The following is a 13,752-nucleotide window of genomic DNA, read 5'->3' as shown; positions in this document are numbered from 1 at the left end:
TTGTTTAAACAAAACACTTTAAAATTCTATTTGGCTAAACTAAACACTCACCTTCAAAACCCATTCCGTCTTTGATTTGCCCAAATTACGTAAAACAGTCCGAAAAAACGGCTGTTTGCTTTTATAAATGCGAATCAGATACTCCTTTGGACCATTCGAATATTTGTAATTATAATAAACTTTAAATTTAGATTAAGATGCAAATACCGGAATAGCAAAACAAGGTCATCTCATGGTAATCATCTTCAATCACATTATTATTGTTACTACTGTTTATTACATGTTGGTTTAATAAAAATAATTACGTTAAGTATTAATTAGCATTAGTCGCCTTCTTGGCCGCAATTGCCGAAAAATCAACACTCAAAAATTAGAACAATTTAGGTGATTTTCGCCTTCGCGTAAACACAAATATTTTTATCGATAAAACGTGTCAAGTGCAAGAACAAACCGAAGATTTGGTGGATTTATAATAACAAAGTAGCTTGAGAATCCTTGTCGTAGGTGTGGCCGGTTTGTTTTCCTACTAGAATGCAAATAGTGTGCTCCTACAAACAATTAAATTCGTAATTGTGTTGAGTCAACAGCGTGATGTACTCCTGTAATAGTGGACATTTGTGCCAAATTTTGTTGATTAATGTTTTTTTTTTATTAAAAATCTTCCAATGACGTGGGCGGCATAAAAATGTACACTTATTTTCTACGAATGGTTGGATAAGCATCTCAGTTACTTGCAATTCCTATTGAATAAAATTGTTCGTGCGTCATACATTTTTGAAATCGGAAAAAATCGGAACTAGGTCGACAACTACAACAAAGGTACATTTTGCAATGGGAACGAAATAATTCCAGTCATTCTATTAGATACAGAGAGATTTATGTGAAGAAATATTTCCTTTGCTTGCATCTTCGCCTCATTTTATTTTTTGAGAATTTGTTACTAATCGTCGATTTTTATTAATACGAAAAACGATTTCTGTTCATTTTTTTACAAATCTGTATTGAAAGAATAGTTTAAAACATCCAAAAACTTATATCCTGTTGAATGAAATTGCTGAAGTGACTGAAAGAACCACATATCTTGTCGACTGAAATTGTGCAGATCGTTCTTCAAAACCTAGATTAATATTTTATTTTTACATATGAATTTAAATTTCTGCTTTGGACAAGAAATTCAGAGTGGCTAAAAAGTATGGATATAGTTAAAGGTGTTTAAATTCTATCATCTGAGAGCTTTTTCAAATTTTCATCGTCATTTATTTTGAAAATTCAAGGCTAACTTGATTTTTTTTAATGGCACGAAGGGTCAAATTTAATCATTTTTAAAAGAGCATTTTTTTTCTGAATTCAATGATGTAACATGATACCCACCTTTACTTTTATTAAAATGTAAAAAAATAAAAATTTTCTGGAATAGTAAAACTAAGTTAGCTTTGAAAATACTGTTATTAACGATATCTGTCACTTGTATATTAGCCAGAAATTAAACTTAGGTGAAATAATTAGTTTAATAATGGTACATTTAAGTAAAATTGAGTGAAAAAATTTCTCATGTTGGTTTATCACGGAGACAGAAACCCAAGAAGTTAGTGGAAATCAGTTTGTATATCGTTTGTAGCATAAAAATCAAGTATCCCGTGTTTAAAATTTCTTAATTAAAACGTGTTCTTTTTCACTTAAAAGTATTATTTTAACAATTATTTTTAACTTTTACTTATTTTTCGATTAATGAGCTAACGATAGATAAAGGCAACATTTCCAAGGCTAATATAATTTTACATTTTTCAAAATGTTCGATTTTTTTTTAAGTTTAGATGAAATTAAGGTATGCATGTGTTATACCATCGAACTCAAAAAAAATGCTCTTCTCAAAAATATTAAATTTGAACTTTGTTGCTATTTAAAAAAAATCAAGTTAGCCTTGTATCTGAAAAACAAATGAAGATAGAAACGATACAATACTCTTATTAAGCATATACCACATTGTAATAAGTTTTGATGAATAGTTTTTATAATATTTAACTGTATCCATACTTTTTAGCGACCCTGTATAAACTTTTTCAAATCAATTGATATCCTAGTAGGCTGTGGAAATTTGAATTTAAGTTGGTTATACAGCTATTTTTATTATCTTACATATTAATAGTTGGTATTTGTTTTCCAACTAGATGTGTCAAAACTGTCAAAAAAGATGTGTCACTTTTGTGAGTGGATTATTCAATTTGAAAATCAAATTGTTTTATAAAATTTTAGTGTTCTTCACGCACTGTGACATTGCTTTTTCTAAAGTAACCTCAAATTTTGTTTGACGTTTTGAGTTTTGACAATCAAACGTAAATGTAACTTTATCACTTCTACTTACAAAACATAAAGGTAGTTTTACACAGTCATGGCCTACCGCAATAACTTTTATTTTAAAAACGAGTATACTTTCGAGAACAAGGACAAAAACAAATACAAATCTGTCAATAGAACAAGTCTTCAATAAATATAATTACATGCACGGAATTTAGACTAACAAGTGTGTTTTGTCCAACACAAAAAAACCTGATTTACATTATTTTATTAAATTCTTTTCCAAAATTAAAAGATGCAATTAAAATTTGGCAAGTTTCGAAAAATATTCTTAGAAAATAAATCATGACGTCCGCGAATTCGGTAGTTAAATATACTGTAGAATATGAATATGACATTAACAAAAAAGTTTAGAAAAAAAATTGACAATAAGAAACATACAAGAATACAATTTTGAATAATAACGTGATAACGTGACTGTGAAATTCTCTAAAAAAATTATGTTTTTATTGTCCTTTTGGATTATTTGAGTTAGTCTAAGGGAGATTTCATTAAATTTCCCTTTATCTAAATTTAACGGTTTTGAAAATAGTATTTCAAAATCTTGAAAATGGTTGAATTTCTAACTTTCACTTCAAAATCGGTAATTAATCTTTCATTTTTGAAGACTTCGAAACTGTATTAGGGTCATTAAAAGAGAAAGCGTATACTATTTCCTCCAGTATACTCAAAATTCGAAAATAGGTTATTGAATTCAAAATTTTTAAAGTAAAGTTTGGAGAACTTCAACTACCCACAACTCAAATTTTCCAAATGAAATTTTTGCACGAATTTCACCAAACAGCCATTCTAGGAATAATTCAAAATAATTTTAGTATGTAAAGTTTCTTTCAGAATACACAATTCGCTTTATATTTAATATATTTTGTGACAAAATAGTTATTTTTGTTGTGGATTTAAAATGGGAGAGGGTTTAAGTAATTCATTAGATTCTAAAATTTACATACTTTGCCTTGTAGGCGATAACATAAAATACTGTTAACAGCTGAGGTACTACAAATGTTGAATAATATTTTAAGAGTGTTTAGTTTAGGAAATGGAAATCCGTAAGTAAATTAATTAGTAATATTACTTTTTTAATTTCGTAAATTTTCCTGCTCTTATTTCTTACGTCCAATAATAATTTTTAATTCCCAATATCAAGTTTTAATAGTGTTAAAGTCTTTAATATGTAATTAACACCTGTCTGAATTAATCTTTTACACCAAAAGATTTTTTGGTCCCGTCCGTCATGTGTAAACAAAAAGTAAATTAATCAGAAGTCGTTTCACATTGCCTTGTCTTCGGTTTCATGGTGTCAAAGCTTCAATAAGTTCCATCTTTTACTTTAAAAATAATTATTAAAATTAGTGTCTTTTAAATTAACAGAATTTTATAACGATTGTTTAAAATAATTGACAAAAATGTGAGGTGTTTTTTGTGTCCCGTCCGTCATCAATTTGTAATTCAAATTTTACAAATGTAACTCTAATTGTAGGTTGCAAACAGTTTGACTGGTACTAAGTTCTTTATAAAGAAAAATTCACACCTATTGATACTGTTCATAAAAACTGAAAATATAATCTAAAAATTTTTACAAAGAGCACAAATTTTTAAAATTCGTTAAAATGTTATGGTTGCAAATGCAAGAAAATTAAATTCAGTATCGAAGTGTATTAGTCATTTTAACTTTGAGATACCATAAGCTCTTCAAGCGTTGCTCTTTAGCATAGTTTGCTAAAAACACTTCTCATTTAATATTCAAAATTTTGTTATAAGTTTCGTTAATTCAAAATACATTTAGGTTTAAAAAAACTTTGACTCCTTTTTCTTTTCTCGTTTCCATGGCAACCTATGCAAAAACCGCTAGCGCCAATGAATTTCTCATTTCAACAGAAACTTATAACTTAAAACTACTAACCATAAGTACTATAAGGAAAGGATCGCTGCAGAATAAAATTCTTCTCGATTTAATTTAGTTTTGGGTATTTGAAGTTCTGAAAACATAACCATAAAAAAATTAAAACACCAGTTACTGATTTGAAGTCTTTGAAGATCCCTAAATATTTGAAAACGGCTAAATTTAGGAAAAGCTAATGAAAACTCCCTTAGAATAACTCTTATAATCTAAAAATGTAGTAAAAAAGTACTTTCTATTTAAAATAAGAGAGTTGCTATCGATTTTCAGTATAACCGGAAGTGTTAATCTTGAAAATATTTTCATTGGACACAACCTAAAGGATCATGGCTGTGTACAAATTTTCAAGTACATACCGTTATTAGAAGCCCAATTACTTTTAATGTGGGGTTTAGATAGAAGTCCCTGTATACAGAAGGATTAAATATTGTTTAGTTGACAATAGGACGTATTCTGTAACTTTTTTAACGAGCGGTTAAAATCTAACACTGGTTAAAATTAAAAATCTAGGAATTTTATTGGTTATTGCTATAGGAACAACGATTAACGGCCTTTAAATTTTAACGGTTTCATTACAGAATACGAGCTAATGGCAGGAATATTACTGAATTTTTTATTGATGCCCTAAGATTAAGGAATTAAGTTAGCTACATTAAATATTAATCTAACAGATACAAAAGATATGAGAATACTGTCTTCTCAAGTTTGATCTTTTTTAAAACAATTATCAGTGATAAAATTCCATAAAAGATCGACCACACAGTACCACCCTAAAACCTTATTAATTTAGAACACCTGTACAGTAAAATTAGGGTTAGTAATTGTTTTTAAATGTCAGAAATTCTCAGCAAACATAAGGAAATAGATAAGAAAAAAGGCGATAATAATAATCATACGGAAAAATGCAACTGTACATATTAGCTGTTTAATAAAAACTATGAAAACGTTAATGTCGCATTTTCTCTCAAAATTAGCTGTTATAAATTATTCATGCACTTCAAAAAATAGCTAATGTAAATTATACTCTACATAAGACATCTACTCTAATCATTAATAACTATTTTACAATTTTATTTAAAAAAATAATTTGGTAAAATGCGACGTTGGCCTTTTGAACGTATAGTTTTGAAATAGCTAATACACAGATACTATATTAAATAGGAAAACGATAATTTGTTTATGTACCGGGTGTGTCAATAAAAAGTATATTTTTATTATACCTCAAAAACCAAAAATTACACAGAATTCAACGATTGCTTTGTATTTTTCTTATGGTGATGAATTTTTTGAAATTTTTTCTAGAAATCTTGTGTTATCTTATCTGAGAACAGGCAATGCTTAAATGAAGGTTTGTGATAAAAATCCTTAAAAAGACGTCGCTAACCACAAAAAATAATTATTTACGTAAAAATTAATAGTTAATTAATAGAGTGTAAATCGGACGCTTTATTGCCGCGTGACAGTGAGGTGGAATAAATGAACCAATTTACACGAAAACGAGGTCAATACAATATTTTATTCTGCGAATTAAGACTCAACAAGGCTTAAAATTGCTTTAAATATCTTAAAAATAATCTGACGTTTCGTATTAAGAAATGCCAAACAGTTGTCAACTTTCTTACATAAGGGAAAAACCGTAAATTTTGACAGTGTTGAAGAATAAAAATTTAAATAAACGTAATTTTGGTTCTAGCAGATATTTTTATAAGAATTTTTTGCCCAAAAACATTATTTAAGTAAAAATTAATAGTTAATTAATAGAGTGTAAATCGGACGCTTTATTGCCGAGTGACAGTGAGGTGGAATAAATGAACCAATTTACACGAAAACGAGGTCAATACAATATTTTATTCTGCGAATTAGACTCAACAAGGCTTAAAATTGCTTTAAATTTCTTAAAAATAATCTGACGTTTCGTATTAAGAAATGCCAAACAGTTGTCAACTTTCTTACATAAGAGAAAAACCGTAAATTTTGACAGTGTTGAAGAATAAAAATTTAAATAAACGTAATTTTGGTTCTAGCAGATATTTTTATAAGAATTTTTTGCCCAAAAACATTATTTAAGTAAAAATTAATAGTTATTTATTTTCCGAGTATGAGTGTAAATCGGACGCTTTATTGTCGAGTGATAGCGAGGTGAAATAAATGAAACAATTTACACGAAAACGAGGTCAATACAATATTTTATTCTTCGAATTAGACTCAACAAGGCTTAAAATTGCTGTAAATTTCTTAAAAATAATCTGACGTTTCGTATTAAGAAATGCCAAACAGTTGTCAACTTTTTTACATAAGGGAAAAACCGTAAATTTTGACAGTGTTGAAGAATAAAAATTTAAATAAACGTAATTTTGGTTCTAGCAGAGTTTTTGACTCAAAAACATTGTTTAAGAATAACACTAGAAATCATAAATTAATTTAAATTTAATTAATATTTTATTTTTATTTTATTAATGTGTATTAATATTCTTAGGGCCGGTTTACAGAAAGCGAAATTAATTCAAAATTAAACGAATTCGAATTAAGTTGCCATTTAAAATGCATTAACAAATAAATGTCAAGTTAATCCCGAATTAAAATTTGATTGCAATTAAAATGTTTGTAAACCGGCTCTACATTAATTAATTACATAATATACGAGTAAAGAAGGGAAGAAAATAAAAAAATCACACACGCAGAGCTTATACTAACATGACACCGCTTTGACAATTGTTTTAATAAAAAAAATGAACTGGTCCTTCTGTAATACATTGTAGGCCACTTTGATCAGAAAATTAAAATTATAGTGTTTTTTCACGATGATATGGTTTTCTCAGAAAAAGTATTAAAATATTGGGAAATGAAGTTCTTTAGTTTTTTTTCTACTGCACCAATAACCTGCTAATATTTCAAATTTACCAACTGTTCCAATTTCCAATAGTTTTGTTGCCAACTCAAACCGCAATTCATCACGACCTAGTGTTTAGTTTTTGACCCTTTACTTTTTTATATGATATATTCAGGAGATCCGGTTGTACGATTCGTTCGATTTCGTAAAACTTAATGGAATAAAACTAATTGTCTCTGAATCATTTATTGTTGTTATGCAAAAATCGACGTAAATTTAAAACAAATGACTAGTTTCATTGTAAATTTCTGTCTTCCGATTGCGTAAATGATTTATTTTTGGCATACACACAAACAGGCCAAAAATGTTATTATATTTGCAATGGTTCCTTCCTTTCTTACAAAAAAGTTCATTAGCACATTTTTAGTGAGCTGGAAGCAAATAAACATAAATCTTGTTAAAATATTGTCGCCGCTTGTTAAAAAGTTTGAACACACTTATTTATAGGTGCAATTAAAGTTAGCACCTTATAAAATAGTAAACAAACAAAAAAGCTGGACATCTACACATAAACAATCCGCTTTTGCGGTGACTTTCTTTTCTTTTGAACTAGGGAAACACTTGGAGAGTTTCTACAGCCCTCCGAATTAGAAAGTAAGCTTTGAGGCCTCATTCAGAGGTGTTCGTTAGGAAGTACAGTACCTGCCTAGTTGAAGTAATTATGGTAATGTAGGTGAAAATTTGTATGCATTGTTTTGTATTGAGATTGATTTGTATTCAAGACACAACCAGTTCGCATGAACTCAGCCCACGACAACAAATTTGATGTGATAGAACAGCGGCTTTGGAGTCTAGGCTAAAGAAGTTATCTTGGACTTAACAGCCCATATCTAAACCTCGAAAATAACAAGTGTAATTGTGGAAAATTGCCATTGTTTGTATGTAAGACGTCAGAGACAATCAGTTGATGACTATTTTAGACTGTTTTCAATACGTACGTGCAGCCAGTAATGTATAATTTTATCTTGAAAGTGGTTTTTTAGACGAAACCTTCGAAAAATAAAACTTGCACTCAAATACGTCAGTTTGGAGTAAAACGTGTTAATAAAGGTCACCACAGCTGAAACCCGTTCAATTCTGGCTCCAAAAAATATATTTACCTGAGAAATTACTCGTCCTAGTTTAGATTTGGGTAAAAGAGCTTGAAATAGTCACCGAAAATCACTGCGCCACACCTGATACCAATCACAGTTCAAAAACTGATTTGATAGACATCGTTCAGGTATCTATCCACCTATTTAGTTTTTGTTTACTAAATTCACGTTCAGCTGAACAAACCACTACTCGACTACTGCCACGTTCTGACCTCTAGTCCTTACTGTTTTCCAACTGATAAATAAACGAAAGTATACACAAGTTGTCGTCTGATGTATTACGGGTAGCATAATATGCACTGTTCTTCAACCTTTCTCGACCTAAAAAGATTTAGGCTTCTGATTAGGCACAACTGACTAGGCTAAAGCCTTGGTTCGGATGAAAAATTACACTAACACTAGAATTTGGAAAGTTTTTTTCCTACGATTAGTAAACTTTTGGCTCTACAGGATGATTCTTTTAGGGCCTACATTAAAAACTTTTGAACTTATAATATAGCTAGAGCTTTAAAATTTTGAATACGATCCATATCGACCATTTTGAGTTCATCTTAGTTATTTGCAAAATGACTGAGCTTTCAGAGCTACAAGTTGGATATTTTAAATAATAACCATACATTTTTATTGCATATTTGAATTAACCTTCTTAAGCTGAGTAAAATTTACCCAAGTTGTTGGTACTTAAATGTCATAGTTTCTGACATATGTCAATTTTTTTGTTAAAATTTTCATTTGCAAAGGTTTATCAAAGATGTCACAGCCCTTGAACCCTTTGCGATATAAGTGAATATTTTTTTTGCATTCGATAACCGAAGGTTTGAAGAGTTTTCTAGAATGTTCATAATTGTCAACTGTCAAAATTCATGGCCAGGATGATTTTCCAAAATGGTTTTCAAAAAACTGCTATAACTCAGTTTTTTCAAATGGAACGACCTTATTTTCTTACCGGCAACCGAAAGAACATCGATATTTACGGTGACTTTTATCAATACGTCCCATACCTATCTCTTACAGTTTTTGAAAGAAATCCCAAAAAACGGATTTTACTTCGTAATTTTCATAGTTAATCAAGAAGACCTTGTAAAATGGTCAACAATTGTCAACTTCAATATTTTATTTTATTTTTAGCTTATTATTGAATAAGCAGCAAAACAATAATATTTTATTATGGTTTATTATAACTAGTGAATTATGTAAAGTAACTCATTCAGTCTGCCATCGAGTTTTAAACTTCTTGTATAAAAATGGTGAAAAAATAGTAAAAAAAATTCTTTTAATCAATAGCATAATTTTATTGTATTTTCCAAAAGTTTACTTGATTAAAAATGAAAATAATGAGCCAAAATACTGTTTTTTGCGATTATTTTAAAATCTGGAAGAGATAGATATAGAAGATGTTAATAAAAGTCTGCGTAAAAATAGATGTTCTTTTGATTGCCATTGAAAAAACAGGGTCATTCCATTTGGAAAAAAAATATAACCATTTTTTAATCATTTTAAAAAAATCATAATAACCTTGCAATTGATAACTGACAAATTTTGACAATTTGACAATCCTAGAGACTTGAGAAGACCCTCTAAAGCTTTGGCTATCAAATGAAAAAGAATTATTCAATTGTTGCAAAGGGTTCATGAGCTGTAATATTTTAAATGAATCATTTCAAATAAAGATTTGTATAAAAAATTCACATACGTCAAAAACTATTACGGATAAGTACTAACAATTAAGGTACATTTTACTCAGTTTCAAGAGCCAAATTCAAAAGTACAATAAAAGTAAGTGCTTACTATTTAAAATTTGGCGCCAATTTCTCGTAGTTACGGAAATTTTGAAAATAATTTAGTTGAACTCAGAATGGTCGAGTCAGATTGTATACAAAATCTCAAAGCTCTAGCTATATTCGCAGTTAAAAAGTTTCTAATGTAGGCCCTAAAAAAATCAGCCTGTATATTTTTACAATGTCTCCAAAACTAATAATCACACACCAGAAATCAGCGTTTGCTGTTAAATACTTTATATTTTTCTTCTTGCATATGAAAATTTTCATAGGTAACTTTCATATATGCCTTAACATAAATTTTAATTCAGTAAAAATATTAATACAGTTGAACTTCGATAACTCGAATAGACAGTTGCCAGCAAAATACTTCAAAGTATCGAAAATGCGTGTTTTCCACAATAACTCAAAAAAATTACTTAAAAACTTAAATGCAAATTCGAGATATGTCTTATTAACGTGCTTTTTTTATATACTGCTTATTATTATAAAAATAAAAATCATTATTATAAGCAGTGCTTTTTTATATACTGCGTATTATTATAAGCAGTATATAAAAAGCACGTTATTCAATAAAAAAAGTAATGTGACATTATGTAAATGTGTAATGTGAAATATGTAAAAACACTTGTAACTAGACTCGAAGTTTGTATGGTGGGAGAGAAAGTTCGACTTAGAAAAGCAAATTTCTGTCCACGGTTCCTCAAAAGAGTCTGACACATCAAGAAAGTCGGCTTATCGAAGTTCCACTGTTCGAGTTGTCGAAAAGTGGTATGAAATTCTTAATCAGTTCGATTGTACCAATTGTACTAATAAAATTAAAAATATTGAATTTGTTATGCTGGAGAGTGGGGTGAGGATCGAGGCACGTCTGTGCTACACGAGAGTCAGCTAAAGACTAAACTTTATTATGTACAATACAACATACACATGTCTAACATCCTTCCCTTTAACTAGATACAAAATCCTTTAACCTTTTCGGACGTTTCGATTTCCGTCCTGATTTTGTAGTTTTAATTTTATTGTCTTTGTTGTTTTCCTTACTAATTTCTAAACTACTTTCTAAGTTATTAACGCTACTTACTGCTAACTTATCTTCTAAACTCTTATTACTAGCACTTTCCTCCCCTTGTGTGAGTTCACTGGTTTTGTTATTTTCACTTTGAATCTCGACAGGCACTAATTCACTTTGATTTGGTACTTCACTGTTTATTTCTTGGTTGTCAACCACACAAGGTTCACTATTGCTTTTATCACTTCCATCTAAATCTATATTATAAACAAAAGTCGAAGAAAGAGTATTTTTACAATCATTATTGGACTCAAGAGAATGCATGAAATCGTCTGTGTTTTCTCTAGTTTTCTTAATGTACCTGCGATTTCTAATAATGCATCTTCCATTGTCCTTTTGAATCCTATAAGTACGATCCCTAAGTCGCTCTACAATTCTACCTAGTTTCCAACAGCTTTTTGGTACTTCCTGATACCTTTGAAAGCAGTGTCATATTTAGAGACTAAGTTTTTGTACTTACTGTTTTCATCTTGTTGATTTACATTGATATTATCAATTTCTTTATTAAGTTGTAAGATACCAGTTGCAATAGCTGTGCTAAAACCTATTATAGTTTTATTACTATTTGTTTGTTCTACATAAAAGTCAACCTGAAATTTTTGTTTGCGAAATTCCAAACATAATTTACATTTTCCCAAAATCGATAATTTTTCCTTGGTATAAGTTACTAATACATCCTTGGTGTTTTCAATCCTGTTTAACTTAAAATTAAGATGTTTTAATGTATTTAGTGAAATAATATTTGCTTCTGCACCACTATCAATTTTACATTTAATGAATTTGTTGTTAATTTTTAAGTTGATTACATTAGAATTATTGGAACAATTGTTTTTACAATTTATTGTTTCAACAAAAAAGTATTGTGTATCATCATCTTCTTCATATTTATTAATTTGTTGAATTTTCTTTTTATTTCTGTCCTTATTTAATTTACACATGTTTGCAAAATGATTTTTATTTTTACAAAAGGAGCAAATTTTTCCATAAGCTGGACATGCATTAATATTGTGACTACGACCACAACGCGAACAATTATTTATTACCTTACCCGACTGCACAGTTTTTTGTTTGTATATCACGTCTCGACCGTTTCCTGTATAGTTCCTGGAATGACCTTGTTTCGATGAGCACGACGCTGATTTCGTGGAAGCATTTTGACCGTTGCGTCCATTGCGGTGCTGGATGACTTCTAAATCCAAATTCCGATAATTTTGACTTCGATTTTCTCCTGTTTCACCTTTCATTTCATTTAATTGTTTCCTGGCAGCTTCGGTTTGTATGCAGCATTCGACGGCTTTGTCCAACGTTAACGATGTCCCGTCCTTTTCCAGTAATTTTTCCCTTACTGATTCATCCCTTATTCCAGTAATGAGCATTGTCTTGATTAAGTCATCTTGTAAATTTCCTAGTTCACATTCCTTTGCTTTATTTTTCAAGTCAGTTACAAATTGTTCGATTGTTTCATTGCCTTGCCTCGCTGAGAAGAATTTGTATCTGCAATACGTTAAGTTCTTCTTCGGAACGAAGTAATCTTCAAACTTCTGTTTTAAAATTGCGAATTTGTCCCTTTCTTCTTCAGTAAATTCAAATGAGTTATATATTTCTATACATTCTTCACCCAACGAATAAAGAAGTTGTGCACATTGGACTTTTTCTTCTTTTTTTTTCAATTCGGTGGCTGTGGAATAAATTTCAAATTTTTGTATCCACCTTTTCCAGTTTTCAGAATGATTGCCGGTTAATTGAAGCGGTGATAACTTGCTGGGCTCCATTTTTTGATTATATTATTTCTTGATTTTTTTTTCCTCTATTTGTAACTGTTACGAGTTTCTGACTGCGCCATGTTATGCTGGAGAGTGGGGTGAGGATCGAGGCACGTCTGTGCTACACGAGAGTCAGCTAAAGACTAAACTTTATTATGTACAATACAACATACACATGTCTAACAGAATTATTAATTTTTAACACAGTTATTAATTATTAATTAATTCAGTGTCATTCTAAAACGAGCGACGCTTAAATGATATTTTGTTCAAAATATTATTCAAATTACCTTTCTTTTGACGTTTAATTTTTCTGTAATTAATTATTTTTGAGAACAAGCGCCAATTTTTGTGGGTATTTTGAACCAAACAACATTTGTGCATCGTTTGTTTTAAAATGACATAAGAAATAACATTAACAAACTCATCAACTGTGAGTACTTTTAACGAATTAATTATTAATGTATTCTTATTTATTAATTTAATTATTGTCTTAAAAGGTGGTGTCGTTTCTGTTTCTGATATACTAAATTCTAGAACTCCAAATTTGTGATTCTATGTTTTTGTTTTTAATTTTGTTTAAGTTTTTACAGTAAGAGAAAGATAGGCCTATTACTTTATATATTTTTTTTTATATTCTGAGTGTTTGTCATCTTTATCTTCAGAGATTTGTTGAAATTTCATTTATGAATAATAATACATACTTAAAAACAAACTAATTTTGATTCTGTTAATTATTATAATATACTTAACAATTTTGTAAAATGCCTAAACACCACACAACACGTCCATAAAAGCAAATGACGAGTTGAAGATGATATAAAGATAAATTCGAAACGTTGCCACAAAATTGTATTTTTTTTTAGTAACACCTTGTCAAGAACTTTTTTTATTCTAAAAACT

General features: G+C 29.4%; 1 protein-coding gene and 1 long non-coding RNA gene across 4 annotated transcripts in view; one reads left to right on the top strand and one right to left on the bottom strand.

The window, feature by feature from the left end:
* Window positions 1-13,752, bottom strand: part of LOC656253 (uncharacterized protein) — a 57,336-nt gene that overhangs the window by 32,443 nt on the left and 11,141 nt on the right. Inside the window, exon 1 of one of the 3 annotated variants that reach the window (XM_962794.5) lies at window positions 8,243-8,471. The exons of 1 other annotated variant lie outside the window; for it this stretch is intronic. The gene's annotated coding sequence lies outside the window, so the exon portion shown is untranslated. Of the gene's footprint in view, window positions 1-8,080; window positions 8,105-8,242; window positions 8,472-13,752 lie in introns of those variants that run through there. One more of the 3 variants, XM_064355874.1, reaches the window with a different exon arrangement.
* LOC135265751 (uncharacterized) lies at window positions 7,601-8,320 on the top strand. Its single transcript, XR_010333600.1, has 3 exons — window positions 7,601-7,811; window positions 7,865-8,076; window positions 8,126-8,320. It is a non-coding gene; the product is annotated as an uncharacterized LOC135265751 (long non-coding RNA).

The sequence above is a fragment of the Tribolium castaneum genome, chromosome 1, assembly GCF_031307605.1.
Source record: "Tribolium castaneum strain GA2 chromosome 1, icTriCast1.1, whole genome shotgun sequence".
Taxonomy (NCBI): Eukaryota; Metazoa; Arthropoda; class Insecta; order Coleoptera; family Tenebrionidae; genus Tribolium; species Tribolium castaneum.
This window is presented reverse-complemented; position numbering and strand designations above follow the sequence as displayed.